At 36.7% G+C, this 19,262-nt stretch overlaps 1 pseudogene; it reads right to left on the bottom strand.

Annotated features, from left to right (window-relative positions):
* Positions 1-981: 981 nt before the first annotated feature.
* LOC132675011 (large ribosomal subunit protein uL11 pseudogene) lies at positions 982-1,488 on the bottom strand (annotated as a pseudogene).
* Positions 1,489-19,262: the final 17,774 nt, after the last annotated feature.

Here is a 19,262-nt window from a genome sequence, read left to right as displayed (position 1 = left end):
GTTGTTGATCAAGTTGAAAATACCATTTGTTAAGAATAGGATAACTTCTAGGGGCTCCTGCGTGTCTCAATCGGTTAAGCGTCCGACTTTGGCTCAGGTCATGATCTCACATTTCATGGATTTGAGCCCTGCACCCGGCTCTGTGCTGATAGCTCAGAGCCTGGCGCCTGCTTTGGGTGCTGTGTCTCCTTCTCTTTCTGCCCCTTCTCACTCACGCTCTCTCTCTCTCAAAAATATTAAAAAATTAAAAAAGGATAACTTCTACTTACCTTTTTTGTTTATACAAACAACTTGTTTATATGGAAAAACATACTGAAACAGTTTTCATACATTCTACATCTCATTTATAGGTTTTGTCATATTGTTTGATAATACCCCTGCTTAACGTCCTAGCGTTTTGTTTGTTATTTCTGCTTACTCTTATTCTATTCTTTTGTTTACAAGGAGATTGGTTCTCTTGTATGATGCTGGCTTTCTTTGGGAAATTCTGCGTAGAGGTTCTTTATGGCTTAAGATGAGGGTCCCACAGAAGGTTTGTCAGGTGCTTAGGGTTCCTAATCTAAATTCACTCTGTAATTTCATTTTTGGCCATAAACTTTTGGAGGCTCAGCTTGTGGTCATAACTTCTCAGGGATTCCAACAAGTCTCCTCACAGGGCCAGAGTAACTCTGTTAGTACCTGGTGGTAGAGAGTGAATGAATTAAAGATACTGCATAAGGAAATGTCCTCAAGACCTATCAGGAACTTGGTTGTAGACACGATAAGTTTGGGATGTCTGTTAGAGTTCCAATGAGAGCAGACAAGGAAGCAGCGGGATAGAGTGATGGTTCATAAGAGAGGTCAGGGTTGGCTTGTAGTATTAGGGATGGAAGCAGAATAGGGGTTTTCCCCTCCTATAGTTAAAATAGTTAAAAATCACATCTCGAGGGCGATTTTTGGTTGTCTAATGATCCTTTACTGGAATATTTTCCTTTGTAGTTCTTAACTAGCTGGGCATTGCACTCCACCACTATTGATGGCATAAGGATCGTGGCCATCAACACCGCAGTGCACAGATTGGGCAGTCCCCAGGATCTCTTTAATGGTTCCAAGCAGTTCTCTGGCTAATGATCAGTGCCGCATCTGTTGAGCAACATGGACGATCTCATCAAAAGTGATATTCCCACTGTGCTTAATGTTTTTCTGCTTCTTTCTGTCTCTTGGTTGTTCCTTGAGGGCTTGATAATCAGGACAGAGGCACAGGTACCACCACTTCAGTCTGGCCTGTCTGTTCTGAATGGTCGATTTCACTATAATCCTCAGCCCTTTCCAATCACTGGTTGCCTTGGCAATGTCATTACCAACCATTTTTGGAGACAGATCCAGGAGGCTGATCTTCAGGGCCAGGGCAGACATAGCACTGACTTCCCCACCGGTGCACCTCAGGTGTGTGACTTTGGTCTCACTGGGGTCAAGTGTAGGTGGCATGGTAGAGGTGGCTGGTGTTGGATAAACTGGATTCAGGACAATGTGCCTTTGCCTCTTCCAAGCCAAAAGGCAAAAGAGGGATGATTTTCTTAAAAATGATAAATTAGATCATGTAATTCCTTTGTTTCCCAAATGGGTTCTATCAATGATAAAGTACAATCTACACTCATTAATTTGGCTTCAAAGACTTGACATTTTATAGCCCTCTCCTTCCTATTGACCATATGGTTTTAGTGTTCCACTAGTTGATGAAACTGGGTTTACACTTGTCTTTTTCCTTTTCTTGCATCACAGAAAGCTCATTTCTGTCTTAGTGTCTTTCGACTTGTTGTGTTCTCTTATTTCTCACTATGAGTGAGATTACTCAAATCTTTTTTGGGCTCTAACTTCAGATATTCAGATCAACTGATTTGGGGGGGGTCTGTCCTCAGCACTTCTGCCCTTCAGAGTTGCCCTGTTGATTATGCTGTTTATAATCAACTGACCAGGAGAGCCGTTGCAGCCAGTGTGCAGGTCTCAGTCCCCCCCTTAAGGATTTTTGTTGAAATGTCCCCTTCTGTAATGTGGTCACCCTTCACCCTTATTTTTCTCAAATTTTTATTTACCATCATTCATTTATTTTTTGCTTTTACCTGCTGCTAGACTATCAGTCTCGTAAAGGTAGATTTCTTTTGTTTACTGATGACTCTCCCAGATACAGAACAGTATCTGAGAGAGAGTGGACTCTCAATAAATACTTCTGAAGAATGAGATTTTTCTCTGTCTCAGAGATCTCTGTTTCCAGACGTATTCATACTGCTAAAAATAATTCTCCCACAGTAGCAGTGTGCCCAGCTAGCATGTAGCATCCCCATTCTCTAATAAAAGGAACCAGGGCTTCCGCGTGAAGAAATTGCTGAATTGGAGCAAGGGATACACATGAGGATTGTGAAGCTCTCTTTAGTGTCAAAAAGTAAGGAAATGTTTAAAGTTACATTTTTTTCACTGTTGCCTTATTGTTTATGTTAAATTATGAGCAATGATCATTTTGCAATTTTAAAAACATAACGACCCATATCATTTGGGTTAGAGTAGCTCCATCAGAGATCTAGAGATCTGATGACCGGCAAGATTTTCTGACTGTAAAAATGTGTCAAGAATTATGATTTTTAAAGATTTGATGGTATAGATAAATCGTTACATTTCTCTAGAGCACAATTAAAAGTAAATGGATTCTATCTTACCTAAGACTCAGTTTTTCTTAAAACAATGACTTATGAGTATTTTGAATCTATTTTGTAATAAGAAGGGGACAAAGAGGAGCAGTTGGTTTCCAAAGCCGATTAGTGGGAGGCTTCGGTTTTTTTCTTCTCCTTCCACTCTATATTATCTCCTCTAAAGGCAACGAGAATTGTAAAATTTAATTTGTCGCCTTCAGGAAAGAACATGAATGCCAAGAAATAAGTACTACCTGCATCTATAGTCCTGTTTTAGCATATGAATTTGAGAGTCGGGATGCATCCCGAAGAAGTCACATGAACAATAATGGTGATTTAAATTCAGTGCTTCCTGCAAAGGCAAACTGACATGCAGGTAATTCCACAAAATAAAATTATAGTATTCACAACTGGCTTAATAATTAGTCTTTCTTTTTACAGTTTTATTTTGGAAATATAAAATTCTCCCACTTAGTCACACAGAATCAAGCAATAACTTTCTTCATAAATTACCATTTTCATGACATACTTGGTCTAGAATATATCCCATTTGTCTAACAACTTCTCTTACTGAAATTCTTCACAGTGGAGAATTGAAGTTTTTTTTTTTTTTTTTTTTTTGGGGGGGGGGGGGAAAAAATCATAAACCTTTTCCCAACATCTAGTATCTTCTGTCCCACCAGCCCCCAAAACAATCCTATTTATTTGTGGTCTTATTGGCTTAAACATTAAAGTAATCACATATGGCATCAAGAAAATAAACATTTATTTTTAAACAATCTGCTATCTACGCTAACAAATTTACCATTAGATGCAATTCCTGATCCAAGTATGGTTGAGTAATAGACAAATCCTGAACCTGGGGATAAAGTGTAAATAGTTTTATAAATGGTTCATTGGTTGGATTTTTCATTGCTATTATGGACTCCATGTATGTGCGCCAACCCCCACCATCCCCTACAATTTATATGTTGTTGAAACCCTAACACCTGATAGAATGGTCTTAAGAATTGGGGCTTATGGGGTAAATTGGGTTAGAAGAAGTTCTGAGCGAAGAGACTCTGTGATGGAATCAGTGTCCTTAAAATGAGACTGGCATGCTCTTTTTCAGTCATGTGAGGATACAGTGGCAGGCCACTGTTGTTTACAAACAACTGGGCTTTCACCAGACACAGTATTTGCTGATGCTTTGATCTTGGACATGTCCGCCTGTAGTACAACTCAGGGAAAGGAATGTTTATTGAAGTGACCCAGGCTATGTTATTTTTGTTAAAGCCGTCTGAAGTAAGAAAATATAATATATAATCAATTATAGGAAGCTTCTGAAATCTACATAATATTCGGGAAAGTATTTCTGGAAGATGTCAATTCACATGGGAGAGTGGAACAGAAATTTGCAACAATGTGGATGGAACTAGAGGGTATTCTGCTAAGCAAAACAAGTCAGTAAGAGAAACACCTATGATTTCACTCCCATGTGGAATTTGAGAAACACAACAGATGAACATAGGGGAAGGGAAGGAAAAATAAGATAAAAACAGACCGGGGCAAACCATAAGAGACTCTTAAACACAGAGAACAAACTAAGAGTTTCTGGAAGGGAGGTGGGTGGGTGGACAGGTTAAATGGGAGATGGGCATTAAGGAGGACACTTTTTGGGATGAGCTCTAGGTGTCGTATTTAAGAGATGAATCACTGGGCTGTACTCCCGAAGCCATGACGACACTGTATGGTAACAAATTTGAATTTAAATTAAAAAAATTAGAGTATTCTAAAAGTGGAATTTTCAAGAATTTTAAGTGTATAAAGTGGCATAACAAATTTCAGTTACAGTGTAGAGAAAAGCTAATTAAGGGGTTTTGTGAGGGGATTCTCCTTTTGTTCTTAATTCTTCAGATGATTTCATTGGCTACATTCCCACAGTATTCTGGTGACTGACTCCTGAGATAAACTTCACAGGACAAAGTTTTACCCTCATACCCACTAATAAACTCAAGGGATCAGAATGACCGCTTGTTGAAAATTATCCTGTTATTTTGCCATCAACTTATTTCCATTGAGCTAGAACCTTTAAGGAAATGTGTTTCAGTTATTTGGGCTATTTCTTCACACATCTCAAAGTTTTCTATTAAACTTTTATACTTGACATTACTGTACTCTTTCTAAATAATTGGAAATAGTACTGGGATTTTAATAAATAAGTTTATTTTCAAATGAGCCATGCCTTGTTATAATGAACGACTTTTAGAGTACTCTTTTTGTCAAATGTTACTTAGTTTAGGGGCGCCTGGGTGGCTTAGTTGTTTAAGTGTCCAACTTCACCTCAGGTCATCATCTCATAGTTCATGAGTTTGAGCCCCGCATTGGGCTCTGTGCTGACAGCTTGAAGCCTAGAGCCTGCAGCCTTCTTCAGATTCTGTGTCTCCTTTTCTCTCTCCACCACCCCCCCCACCCCCGCTTATACTCTGTCTCTCAAAAATAAAAACATTTAAAAAAAATGTTAGTTTGGTAAGGTTTCCATTGCTTTTGAATTTTCTACGTGTCTTTTAGTCCTTGCCTTCATTTTTCATTTCTCTTATTGAATATGGAGTTAAAATGAGCTAAAATTCTCAGCCATTTTGGAATCAACATCTATTTCATTGCTTTTCTTGATTAATTGCATCATGACTTTCCTAGGTCTGTCTTTCTCCACTGATATGTCTTAAAGCAATTCTTATTATGTCTGACTCCTTTTGTTAACTATAATGCATTCCTCTTTGTGGATATGCTAATCTTTTTCCTTAAAGCAGTGACCAATATAACAAAATCATCCTCCCTGTCATCCCAATTAAAATGTGTATTTTTCTTTATTTGAGGAACATTGTAAATTTTCATGGAATGTATTTTTGTCTATTTTGTATTGTTCTATGAAAGTAGTACAATGCTGTGATTTAACTAGAGTTAAATCAATTTGCTTCAAAGCAGAGTTAGCTCAATTGTACATAATTAGACTTAGTAGTAGTTTTCCTCTGATGTATTTTCACCTTCTTAAAATCTGAAAGAGAAATCAATAAAAATTCATTTTGAAAAGTAACACTGAAAACTGATTATTCTAACAGTTTCCCTGAAAGATAAAAAACAAAGAAGTCATTGTCTATCAACTGGGTTAAAATAGCACATAAGAAGAATGAGTCCAGATTAATAGTTATTACGCAAATTATTCAGGGAAACCACATTTTTATGCGGCTAATTATGAAAATTATATTTTCTACCTTGTTAGATTCTCTAGTATTATTATATGTGCACTTGATTTGAAATGCCCTTTATGAATATTAGTAACTGGTCAATGAAAAATAATGGCTTACTTTGACCACTTGGTTTAGATGGTACCTGCCAGTTGTCTGTAATGTGATGTTAGTATATATGCCTTTGTTAAGTAGTGCCTCATAAGGAGATATTTTGAGACTGTGTAAATAACTTGTTTCTCCAAAATTCACTGGTTTTAGATTCCATCATTTATTCCTACCTAAATCAATTATTTTTGTGATAGTTACCAAATGGTGACTTTTCTACTTCTGTCATTAAATTTGTGTGTAGTAGTTTTAGTCTCACATAGGGAAGGGCTTTCCATTCTGTTATTTATAATAAGTACGCATTATCTTTTATTAAGGCTTTTTCCTCTTTCTCATACTCCATTTCTTAAGATTCTTTCTTGGTACTTCTTATGTGCTAGCTTCTTTAGTTGCCTTCCCTCAGTCACTTTTAACCACAATGATCTACGCTTGGCTCTGAACTCTAGTCCCACAGTCACTACCAACAACGTAGCCCTTGATAATGTCATGCTTTATGTTCACCCTATATTATTTCATTGAGAGACAATGTTCTTACAACTAATCAGAAGTACTGATTCAGCTTACTCATTTGAGAAAGTATCTTCCACTTCTTTCTCCTCTCTCTATAGCTTCTTGCAATTTCAGGTCTATAGAAAGTAGATAATTAATCCTTATATACTTGATTTAAAAGAGTTTGCTTGGAGGATAGACCCAAGCACTAAAGAGGAAATAATAAAATGATGGCTATTGACTATAAAGTTAGTTTCCTTCTCTAATGGTTGGGCCAACCTGGTATTTATGAGACCTCATGCAGTAGGATAGTGGAAGACAAATTTGAAAAAAACTTGTGTATATTATGATTTTCTCCATGCCACTTGTGGATGTTTTTCTGTTACTGACTTAATTATTTCAAAGAAAGACATTATGACAGGGCCACACGGACAAGGCCTTGAAGCCCAAGAAAAGGTTTTGCAGTCTACTTTGAATTAATTTAGCTGTGGAAAATAAGTGCCTTTTATTTCATAACTTGAGGCAAGGAACACATGCAAAGGCCTATTAGAGAAGTGAGTCATGTTAAATCAATTTAAGATCGCTTTAAACACATTTTAGTGGGTGGAGCAAGAAGATAGCAGACCTTTCTTAAGTGACCAATTAAGTCCATATCCCCAGTCACTTCCTCAGTTTCTTACACTTAGGGTCACTCTACATCTGCCCTAAGCACCCTGGGGCCGGGTAATAGGCCACCAAGGACAGGCCCTATGCTTCAGATCCTGCTGGAAATTATTCAAAGTAGGTCATCCTAAACCTGTTTACCCTGCCGTGCCAGTTGCTTTCTTTTTTTTTTTTTTTTTTTTTTTTAATTTTTTTTTCAACGTTTTTTATTTATTTTTGGGACAGAGAGAGACAGAGCATGAACGGGGGAGGGGCAGAGAGAGAGGGAGACACAGAATCGGAAACATGCTCCAGGCTCCGAGCCATCAGCCCAGAGCCTGACGCGGGGCTCGAACTCACAGACCGCGAGATCGTGACCTGGCTGAAGTCGGACGCTTAACCGACTGCGCCACCCAGGCGCCCCTGCCAGTTGCTTTCTGAGAAAACCACAATGAAGGCTCTTGCCCATAGGTCATTTCCAACCCCAGTGATTGGGTGGCCCCTCATGGCGTTATAATATACTCTCTGTTTTGAGATCTGTGAGTATAATAAACTCTCTTTCCAATGGCTTTCTCTCCTGATCTGTTGGCCTTATCATACCTAAATAGTAAAGCTTATTAAAACACAAAGGTGAAAGTTAGTTTCAGTCCCTACAGACTACACAATATGCTAGCATATGTAAATTAGTATTTATTAAAGTATAGTTGACTATAATGTTAATTTCATTACAGTTGTATAACAGTAATTCAACAACTCTCTACATTAGGCTAAGCTCGCCATAAGTGTAGCTAGTGTCCCCATACGACACTATTATAATACCATTGACTGTATTCCCTATGTTGTACCTTTCATCCCTGTAACTTATTGCATCACTGAAAGTCTGTACCTTCCACTCCCCTTCATCCATTTTGCCCATCCCCTCCCCTCCGGCAACCATTAGTTCTCTGTATTTATGGGTATGTTTTTGCTTTTTGTTTTGATTCCACACATATGCAAAATCTGATGGTATTTGTCTTTCTCTGGCTTATTTCACTTAGCATAATACTCTGGGTCCATCCGTGTTGTGGCAAATGGCAAGATCTCATCCTTTTTATGGTTGCATAATATTCCATTGTGTGTGTGTGTGTGTGTGTGCATGTGCATATGCCCACATGCATGTGTGTATACATACATTTATGTATATATACCACATCTTCATCTATCAATGGATACAGGTTGCTTCCATATCTTGGCTATTGTAAATCATGCTGCAATAAATATGGTGCATTTATCTTTTCAAGTTAGAGTTTTGGAACTTTGGGGGGTAAATATCCAGTGGTGGAATTATTGCATCATAAGGTATTTCTATTTTTAGTTTTTGAGGAATCTCCATACTGTTTTCCACAGTGGCTGCACCAGTTTGAATTCCTATCAACAGTGCTCAAAGGTTCCTTTTTCTCCATGTCCTTGCCAACACTTGTTATTTCTTGTCTTTTTGATTGAAGGCATTCTGACAGGTATAAGGTGGTTTTGATTTGCATTTCCCTGATTAGTGATCTTGTGCATCTTTTCATGTCGTCTATTGGCTATCTACATGCTGTCTTTGCCAACTGTCTATTTAGGTCCTTTGCTCATTTTTTTGGTATTGAGCTATATAAGTTCTTTATAGAATTTAGATATTAACCCCTTATCAGATGTATGATTTGCAAATATCTTTTCCCACTCACTAGGTGGCCTTCCCATTTTGTGATTCCGTAATTCCATAAACTAGCATTTTATTATGTTGTTCCTGATGCCAAGATGGAAGTACATGCAGAATATTTTGGAAAGACACTGAAGAGGAATAGCCAATTCATTTTATTAGGGATGCATGAGTTATCTATTGCTGCATAATCACTCACCCCCAAATCGAATGACTTAAAACAACAATAATTTTACTTATAATACTGCATGTAGTCTGGGTGGCCCTTTTGGTCTGAACCAAGGCTGATCTTTGCTAACTTGATAATGAGTCTGCAGTCACCTGATAGTAGAAGCTGGTGAGTTGGTGGCAACAAAACACACTTAGCACCCAGATCTTGATTATTTTTAAATACCATTCTTGAGTTTTAAAAAGGCTCCTTGGATAAATCACTAATTCCAGGACTGGGACAGGAAATATACAAGATAGGCCTGAAACATCTTTTAGCCTCACAAAGTGAGAAAGTACTCAAACACACACACACACACACACACACACACACACCAAACAATGGTGCCATGCCAGAGCGATATTGGCACCGACCAAAAGAGTTCCCAGTAATTACAGCTGGAACTATTTGAGCAAAGTAGTATTGGATTATAACCCAGAGTTTAACTATTCATGAGTCCATGTAATATAAATAAGTAATTGAATAAATAAACGTGGGAGAAGAGACAAATTTCCTAGGCTGAAGAATTACAAATAGTTTAAGTAGATATTCTATCCTCGAGGATAGGGATCATAAGTCCCTATTCTTTCACTGTGTGTTACATATAGTGACTTTCTTCGAAATCGTATGGTATGGTATGGTAAGGGAGAAAAATGAAAGAGGAACTTTACAGTGGAGAAAACTGATGAACACTACCTCAAGTCAAATGACTAAGATTAACGTCAAGGGTAATAACTCATATCAATAATATGTAGCCTTGATGTGATGAGAGTGTATCTTAATTTCTGTGGTCTTCCTAAAATACACTACATTAGTATAATTACAAGAAAAAAATTAAATCCCATTTGAAGGGAATTCTGCAGAACATCTGATGTAACGTTTAAAACTATAAGGTCATCAAAACCAAGAAAAGTCTTAGGACTGACACAGCCAAGAAAAGGCTAAAGAAACCTAAAAACTAAATGTAATGTCATATCTTTGGTGGGATTCTGGAACACAAAAAGAACATTAGAAAAAAAATTAAGAAATCTGAATAAAGTATGAACTCTATTTAATAATGTATCAATGTTGGTTTATTAATTGGAGATATGGGAATTCTCTGTACTATCTTTGCAATAATTCTGTAAATCTAAAATCAGTCTGGAATAAAAAGCATTGAAATGATACAGCCACATAAATATAACAAAATGCTCAACTTCATTAGTCATTAGGAAAATGTAAAGTCATGATATGATGCAAGATGCCTGTTTACAGAATAGCTTAAAGAAAGAAAGAATGGCAAGTGTTGGTGAGGATATGGAACTCATGAATTACTTTCAAAGTTTTTGTTTTGGTCAAATCTCTTTGGAGATCTCTTCAGATCTCTATTAAAGCTGAATATTTGAACATCCTTGTAAAACTGTGTTAATACATTTGCATAAGAGATATTCTTAGTAGCACTGCAGAATAGTCCCAAACTGAAAAATGATGCAAATTTCAATCCAACTATAATGGAAAAATTATGACCTAACCATACAATGGAATACATTATAGCAAAAATGAACTATGACTAAAACAAACAAAAAACCCTATATGATGAACAATGTTGATTAAAACAATTCAGATACCAAAAAGTGCATACGTTATAGTTGTTTCTAAAATAGACAAAACTAAGGTGTAGGATGTTATCTTTAGAGTGGTGTCATGAAATAGTCCTTGGAGGCACTGGTAACATTCTATGTATTGGTCTAAGTCTGCTCACATGGTTGTATTTATGTATAGAACAATTTGGGCCACTTGAGTGGCTCAGTTAATTAAGTGTCCAACTTTGGCTCAGGTCATGATCTCATGGCTCATGAGTTTGAGCCCCGTGTGGGGCTCTTTGCTGACAGCTCAGAGCCTGGAGCCTGTTTCAGATTCTGTGTCTCCCCCTCTGTTTGCCCCTCCCCCACTCACACTCTGTCTCTCAAAAATTAATAAACATTTAAAAAATTTTGAGAAATTTACTGGGCTGAGTTAATGTCAATTCCTACTGATGCTGTAGTTTGCCCTATATATGGTTTTCTACTCTGATCTGTATAATGGAGCCTCAAAGGATTGCTTCAAACTTTATATATAGAGTTGCCTAAATTAATTTTAAGTACCAACCAATATTTTTTGCATATGTAATGCACGGTGCCTTGGGTTCACCCCATTTAAATCCCACGACAGTCTTATGAGGTGGATATCATTCCAATTTAATGGAGAAGTGGGAGTTAAATAATACGCATAAGTGACGCAGGTTGTGAGTTTAAAAAGCAGAATATACTGGTGTATGTTGTGTCATTTCCTAAATAAAACTTTGCCGGTTCATTTCAACAAACAATCTGAACCTTCTATGTTATAACACAAGCGATGCAAAAATTTGTAAGCTATTGTTTCAAATTGGCTTTATCTTATAATCGCTATGAGAGTCCTTGCCAGTTGGCCCTTTGTTTTAGAAAGGCACACACCAGACACGGTGCTTGTCCATATGGAATTTTAAGTGTTTAAGGAAACACAGAAGCTGTGTGTGATAAGAAAAATACAGATACTGTATCTCTCACTGGCTCTGTCAAAAATAAACCATTTATTGACATTAGGGCAGCATCAAAATTTATTGAAAGTGAATGGTTTGTGAATGGACCCACATTTTTCCATGAACTAAAATTCCCATTTCAAAAGTTGTGATAGATCTGCATGGAGGAGATAAGTAGTCCTATCAGTCATTTTATAATATCATAAAACATGCTTTCCTTTATTACTATCATTAGCATAAATCAATGTACCATGCTTATTATCTATAGAGGAACTCTTTTCATATCATTTAACTCCAATGTGGAAAAAAATTTGTTTTCATTTTGGTTTTTGCTCCCCCAATGTGAAAGAAGAGTTGAGTTCATATGACAACCTTATTGCTGCCAAAAGGTTTAGGATATGGAAAATTAAAAAATAATCATTGTCATCATGTCATGAATTTGTTGAAATTGTAATATTTTAGTACATATATACCCAGGGGGAGTATTCACTCTAGTTAGGATCTTTTCCCTTTTTTGTTGAAGAATGCATTTAATCATCAATATTTGTATAAAATCTATGCTATTGGCATCTACATAGGAGCTCTGCTTGCAGCTTTAAAGTGTTTATAGGGAATTAAGCTCTTTAGAGTAGACGAATTATGTGGATGAATTATGGGCAGTAATAGTCACCATTTCAGATGTGCTAGAACTCAAAGCCCTAATTCATGGCTCATTCACTCCTCTGTAAAATATTTATTGAAAAACTGCTATGCACTAGGCACAAAACAATATAAGATCCCTGCCCTTGAAGAACTTATTTTGGAATGGGGCGGGGGGGGGGGGGGGGTGGGAAGCAGGCAGCATACAATAAACATAACAAAAATGTAAGATATATGTAAGCCAGGCGATAAGTGCAGCATAAAATTGGAAACTAAAATTGGAAAATTGGAAACTAGATAAGGGTTGGGGAACTAAGTGCTGGGGGCAGGAAAAAAATGTTCTGGGGGCAAAGGTTTTCCTTAGGTGCCAGGGTCAATCTCATTTAGAAAATAAGATTTGGTTAAGGGAAGTGAGGTGCAAAGCCAAGCAAATATTTGGGGAAGTTAGTTATATTCTAGCCAGAAGAGATATTTAGAACAAAGTTCTAGGAGCACAGCCTATTAAGCCAAATGCAAGAAGGTCAGTGTGCTGATCTGGAAGGAAGGCAGGAAGAACAAAGGGAAGAGTGTTAAGGGCTGAGATAAAACCAAAATTATGTGAGGAAGGGGCAGATGGAGCATGTTGTTGACTTGCCCTGAACACTTGTGTCAAATATAAAGTTAGGGGTACTGAGAGAGAAACTAGTTGTGCATGTATGTCAATTATAAGTACGCAATGAATCATGTTGGGATTTCGTAAAAGTTCAACAAATAGGCTGTTTAGCCAAGTGCTGAGTGACAAGTATTAAAATCAGTGTTTACTGGAAAATAAATATCACCATTACAGAATGAAGGCAACAAAGTAACCTAGAATTTTATCAATAGTTAATTTAGTTTCGCAATTATATTACGTATGATAGGCTAAATATAGACGTTTAGTAGTATACTACCAGCAGAGTGATTTATCCACACTATTGTTACATTGCTGATGTGGTCACTCTGCTCCTTGGTACAATGAGATGTACATTTACTTTTAAGTCACCTGGAAGAGGAAGACCGTTTTGGCTACATGTGTCAGAATGTGTTCTTAATGTTGGTGAGGTTGATCCCACTCTAGTCCCTACTTAAAGACTGATTAGATTTGAAGGTCATAGTGAAAATAACTTCACTGAAGTAGTCCTATAAACCCAAGCTTTGATTTCCAGATACTTTCTAGATATTTTCAGAAGTAGATTTGAGATTAATTTTCTCTTTTTTACATGTATTTCTAATAATTTTGTATTTTCTGCTTTACATAGTAAAGTAAGAAAAAAAAGAATTGTCCTTAAACCTTAAAGGTAGAAACGTGGCAATGGAGTAATATAATTGGCTTTCAAGATAAAGAAAATCACCTTCGAATTTCCATCTGTATCTTAGCTTTCAATGCTTATACACCAATTTTATTATGTTCTGTAGGGTAAGTTCTATATACTAGAGATCATGGGAAAATACATGCATGCAGTCTCTGGTAATATCAGTTTAGTTATCAGGTTCCAGAAAGCAAGCTAATTGGTTGTTGGCAAGTCCTGATACATGTTATATTATAATCTGTAATATGTTAAGGGTTTCTTTTATTTAAGCAGCCTCTTTAATGTGTAATATATGTTTTCTTCTTTAAAATGTCTTATTTGAACATACTGTATAGAAATATTATAAATTGGTTCTAAAACTTCCTATATATCTTGTGGTTTGAAGATAAAGGATGCAAGCCATCTATTACTTGTCAACTTATAGCCAAGGATTGCTTTACATTATACTCTTATATTTACTTCTTAAAGTATTTATAGCCTTTAACACGTATGTTTAGATGGGGGTACAGCATGAGAGTGAAGCACTAATTATACTCACAGAATTGAGACCAAAGGCCTTTAGCCTCCTCTAATTGGTTGATACCAAGCATGGCCCTTTCACTTGTTTTGACCAATTGAACATAAGTGTGAATTCCAAAGGCTAAGGCTAGTTCTGAGAAGGGGCATTAGCAACTATCGTGTTGTGCTCTTTTTCCTCATGATGATGATGTCATGTCCCAGGTCTGGAATATGCTTTAGCCAATAACCCAAAATTGTATAAATAGATGAAGGAGAGGCCCTAGTGGACATAGAGGCTATAGGAACAAACCACAAGCTGATGTACAAAAAATATATATTGTGAGCAAGTGATAAACTTTGTAAGACTTCTATATTGCAACATCTCGACTTGTTACTACACTGTAACCTAGCAAGAACTGGCTGACATAAATAGAAGCGGAGTTACCTTTATAAAAAATAAAAATTTATATAGCCCCGACTTTGGGAATAGAAGGCTAGTGGAAAGAAATCCGTTAATGATGGGTAGAAAAAAAATGACAAAATGTCAATACTTATTAATCTGTGGTAAAATGTTTGGTAAAATTTTTCCTGCAAATACTTGGATGATATATTTTGTAACTTAGAGGTTGTAATTTTAACAAACCAGTTAGGAAACAGATTGTAATGAAGTGTCTTGATTGAGAGATTCAGTAAGAATTAGACAATTAGGGAGTTCGCAAAGAGTTGTAAGAGTTGTAAGATATAACTATTTCCATATCATTCAAAAATAAAACTGATAAAAGATTATTATAAGAAAGCATAACTAAAAGTTAGAGTTGATGGCAAAAATAACCTATGGTGGGCTAGATTTCAAAATTCTGATCAAAATAATTAAGTGGATTAATTTACTCAAGGAAAATTTACTCAAATTTACTCAAGGAAAAGAATGTGAGGGCTGTATTTCTCAAGCTTAGATAAACTCAAGTTACCTGCAAATAATTTAGGAGGGAAAGGCATTTCTCAATTATGTGCAAGACTATCTCCTCATGGAGCTAACTGTAATCAAATAGATGTAGAATCAGCTATCTTTTGAGAGAAATTCACTGCTAAATGTCAGTATCTTGGATTCAAATAGGCTGGTTTTGGAGACTTGAATTGATTCTTGACTCTACAACAATGTATGGACAAAAAAATATATAGGATCCTGCTGCTATAATCTCCCATGAAAGAATGTTTTCCATGTCATTGTTTCATTGGCTGCCTACAGTCTTCCATAAGGAGGAGCCATGATACATAGAAAACAGTGGATTATAGAGTACTTTAAAGAGGACATCTGTCTTTTGTTTCTATTAAAAAGTCAGCTTCTGTATTTTTTACTTTGTACATAATACGTCCTTTTCTTTAAGAATTTTACCTTTGTGTTTAGTTTTTGGTGGATTTTTCATGATGTGCCTAGGTGGGGATTATCTTTTAATTATCCTGTTTGGAATCCATACAGCTGCTTACAGGGCTCAATGTGTTTTATCAATTTTTGCAAATTTTCAGCCAGTATTTTTTCAACTATTGATTACGCTGATTTTGTCTTTCCTATACTTTGGGATTCTAGTTGCATGTATGTGAGACATTTTCAGCAAGCCTCATATGTCTCTTAAGCAATTCTATCTTTTCCTGCATTAATGGAAGTATTCTGTTGACTTAGGCAGTTTACGAATCCTCTCTTCTATACTATCTAAATTACTGCCAAATAATTCGATAATTTTCCATCTTGTAGTTTTCCAATCAGCATACCAAGCTAAGTCATTATCTCTACCCTAAGAGTATGAGTTCTATCCATGTCGACTTTTGGCTCTACATGGTTTTTGCTTTGCTGAAACACCAGTGAATGAAGAACAGGTGTTTAGTACAGGAGTTGAACTATGGATCATGGGCTGCCTATCTCTTTTTGTAAATAAAGTTTTATTGGAACATAAAGCCACTCATTTATCTGTGTGTTGTCTGTGGTTGCTCTTATGCAACATCAGAGTTGAGTAGTTGCTTCAGAGAATGCATGGTCTGCACAGCTAAAGGGCCTTTAAGAAAAACTTTGCAGAAGCTGATTCAGTGGAGCTTTGATGGAACTGAGTGCCCCACTGAACCAGTGGCTTTGCCTTAAGTGGCACACCGGAAGGTAAAGTTTCCTCTGTAAGACAAGAGTGACAGTATTCTTGAGTATACCATTTCTCTGTGATAACAGAAGATTTTGGAGGCTCTTCCCAGTTTGTTGGTGATTGAATCTGAATTGGTCCAGCCAATAATGGGAATATGAGGCAAGAGTTTTCCAAGTCTTCCATGGGTCAAGTGTGCAGTTTTGCTAAGTGTTCAGTATTAAACTAATAGCTGCTCTTCTTTTTTTTCCTTCAAATTTTTATTTATTTTGAGAGAGAGGGAGAGAGCATGAACCGGGCAGAGAGAGGGAGAGAATTCCAAGCAGGCTCCACACTCAAGCGTGGTTCCTAGAACATGACCTGAGCCGAAATCAAGAGTCAGATGCTTCACTGACTGGGCCTCCCATGTGCCCCAATAGCCGCTTTTCAAAATAAGGGTAATTGGTAGCTATGGCATGGAAGCCACAAGTCCAAATTTCCAAAGAGTGCTTCCATGCAGAGGCTATCTTCCACTGGAGGCTGTAATTGGCAAATCATCAATCACAGAGTCTGTACTGTCTGTAATACACAGAGTCTAGTAGACTCTAGGTTTCTTTTTTTAGTGATAAGGGATCTATGAAACAGCACTTTTTTTTTTTTTTTTGGCTAGAAGAATTGAGATATGTGATTCCATGCAGAAAGCTCCTGAATTTTGTTAGCATTGATCAGCCACTCCTGGTGGTAAAGATGTGACAATACCAATACCAGTTGGGTCTTCCTGCTAAAAGGGTTCCACATTTTCATGTTACTCTGTGCTCAGCTTTCTGCAATCTGTTAAAAAATTGTAGGAGGCTTCATGTTATTTACTTGTAAGTTGGTTGTGTCTTCTCATGTGCTCTGTCCCAGACAAATCAGTGCTTTTGTCCCATATCTCCTTGGGGGGTGGTGTCATCGTCTCTTAGATTTCAGGTACTTAGTTTCTGTATAACCTCGGCTCTCAGATGTGTTCAAGAAAAGTTATGATAGTGTAGATTATCTGACTTTGCACTGTAGTTTGTGAAATTCTTTCCAGGTTTCTGAATCTGAAGCAGAAACTTATACTCTCTAAGACGGTTTTGATTAAAATAAAAATAATGTTTTGCAATTTATGCATTATGTAGCAAATCTATTGTAGACCTACATCTATCAGTCATCATAAGCAAATGAGACAATTTGGTTCAACTCAACATTATCAGACAGAGGTTGGGAGTGGGGATTAATTTGATATTTATGATCCCTTCAAACCTCAAAGTTAAAATATAAAACTTTAAATATTTTTAACAAGCAACCAGAAATATTTAAATAAATTTACTAAATTCTAGTGATTATCAAATTTTAGCTTTCTAATCCTTATTTCCTAGAAATAAATAATACCTTTTCTTCTGTTCCATTTCAGTGTATACTTTACATCTGTGTTCTATTTTTTTCCTTACCTCTACTATATTTGTAACATTGGTTTTGCAGGTCCTATTTTGCCCAGACTTAATTTAGTAAAAGGTCAGTGCAAAAGAATAAAACTGTATCAAAGGTAGATTGCATGTGAATAGGTAGCTACCTTGGAAGTAAAAAGAAAACTTTATAGGGCAATGTGAACCAAAAGGGGTTGGAGACAAGAATGGGTAGAATGTGTTATTGTGGCAATATACTTCCATTCCTTCTATGAGATCCAACATCTTTGGGCTCTTGTTACTGAAAGAAATTGGGGGTAATCCTATTCCTCAGGGAAGGTTGCTATTTTAACTGCTGAATGGGATATAAAAGATTCTGACAGAAATTAACAAAGACATTTTGGCATATACCTATCACAAGGAGCATACTGGGTCAATTTTAATAATTAGTAATCTCCACCTATTGTTTCATTGCCCAGTACTTCAATTATTTTAAATGTTTCTCAATCACATTACTTCACAAAACCATTACTTGCTGTGGTGAAACTGACAGCTAGTGCATCATTAATATTCGTACCAAAGAGAAAAGGAGGCAAACCGAGAAACAGACTCCTAACTACAGACAACAAACTAACAGTTACCAGAGCGAGGTGGGTGGGGGATGGGTGAAACAGGTGATGAGGCTTGAGAAGAGCACTTGTGATGAGCACCATGTGTTTCATGGAAGTGTTGAATCACTATATTGCACGCCTGAATGTAATATTACACTGTATGTTAACTAACTGAAATTTAAATAAAAACTTTAAATTCATACCAAAGAGGGATGAATTTGTAGGAAATAGCCTTATAAGTTATTTTGCTTACTATATAGCTTTAGATTCATGGATACGTATTTTCAGGCATATGCATGTACACTGAACCATTTTGGGAATTTTTTAAAGTTTATTCTGAGAGAGCGTGAGAGTATGTGGGGGGTGGGGCAGAGAGAGAGAATCCCAAGCAGGGCCTTGAATGCATGAACCCAAACCCTGAGATCCTGAACTGAGCTGAAACCAAGAGTTTCAGCTTAACTGACTGAGCCACCCAGGAGCCCCAAACCGTTATTTTGGGAATTTAAAGTTGACTTCATATGTTAACTAATGGGAATTTAAATGAAACCTTGGAAGAAAAAATATAAAGTTGACTTCAATACAGCAGTGTATCTGATACCTTCTTAATCTCCTTAAACTGATTATATCCCGTTTATACTAATACTCGGTGCTGTACTTATTCAAACACCAAATGTCTCTGGAAAACAGCATTTTATTATGAATGGAAATAGATTCAGTAAGTTCTGGTGGGCAATGGGGTGTGCAGAGATGGCAAAATCATATCTTAAGCCCTCAGGTGATAGTGTTCAAACATAACCCATAGTGATTTTTGAATTCCTCATGGAACTAGAGCTGTTGCATTGAGCTACTTTGATACTCCTCCATAGTGTTGTATGTCTGGAAGCAATATGGCAAAGAAAAAGTTTTGCTGGTATGAGGGAGGAGTAGGGGCCAAAAAAAGGGGGGGGGATTTGAATTCCAAAGGAATAGAGGATTAAAAAAATTCCTTCTGTTACTTTAGGCTACCCCTGCCACTCTCAATAGCTTCGTTGGCCTATCTGCAAAGTATAGATAAGAATATTTGCTTTTGGTCTATCTTCAAGTTCTGTAAGATTCTTGAAAGGAAT

Source organism: Panthera onca, chromosome A2, assembly GCF_046562875.1.
Source record: "Panthera onca isolate mPanOnc1 chromosome A2, mPanOnc1 haplotype 2, whole genome shotgun sequence".
NCBI classification, from domain to species: domain Eukaryota; kingdom Metazoa; phylum Chordata; class Mammalia; order Carnivora; family Felidae; genus Panthera; species Panthera onca.
The sequence above is the reverse complement of the archived record's forward strand: the minus strand, read 5'-3'. Positions and strand labels throughout refer to the sequence as shown.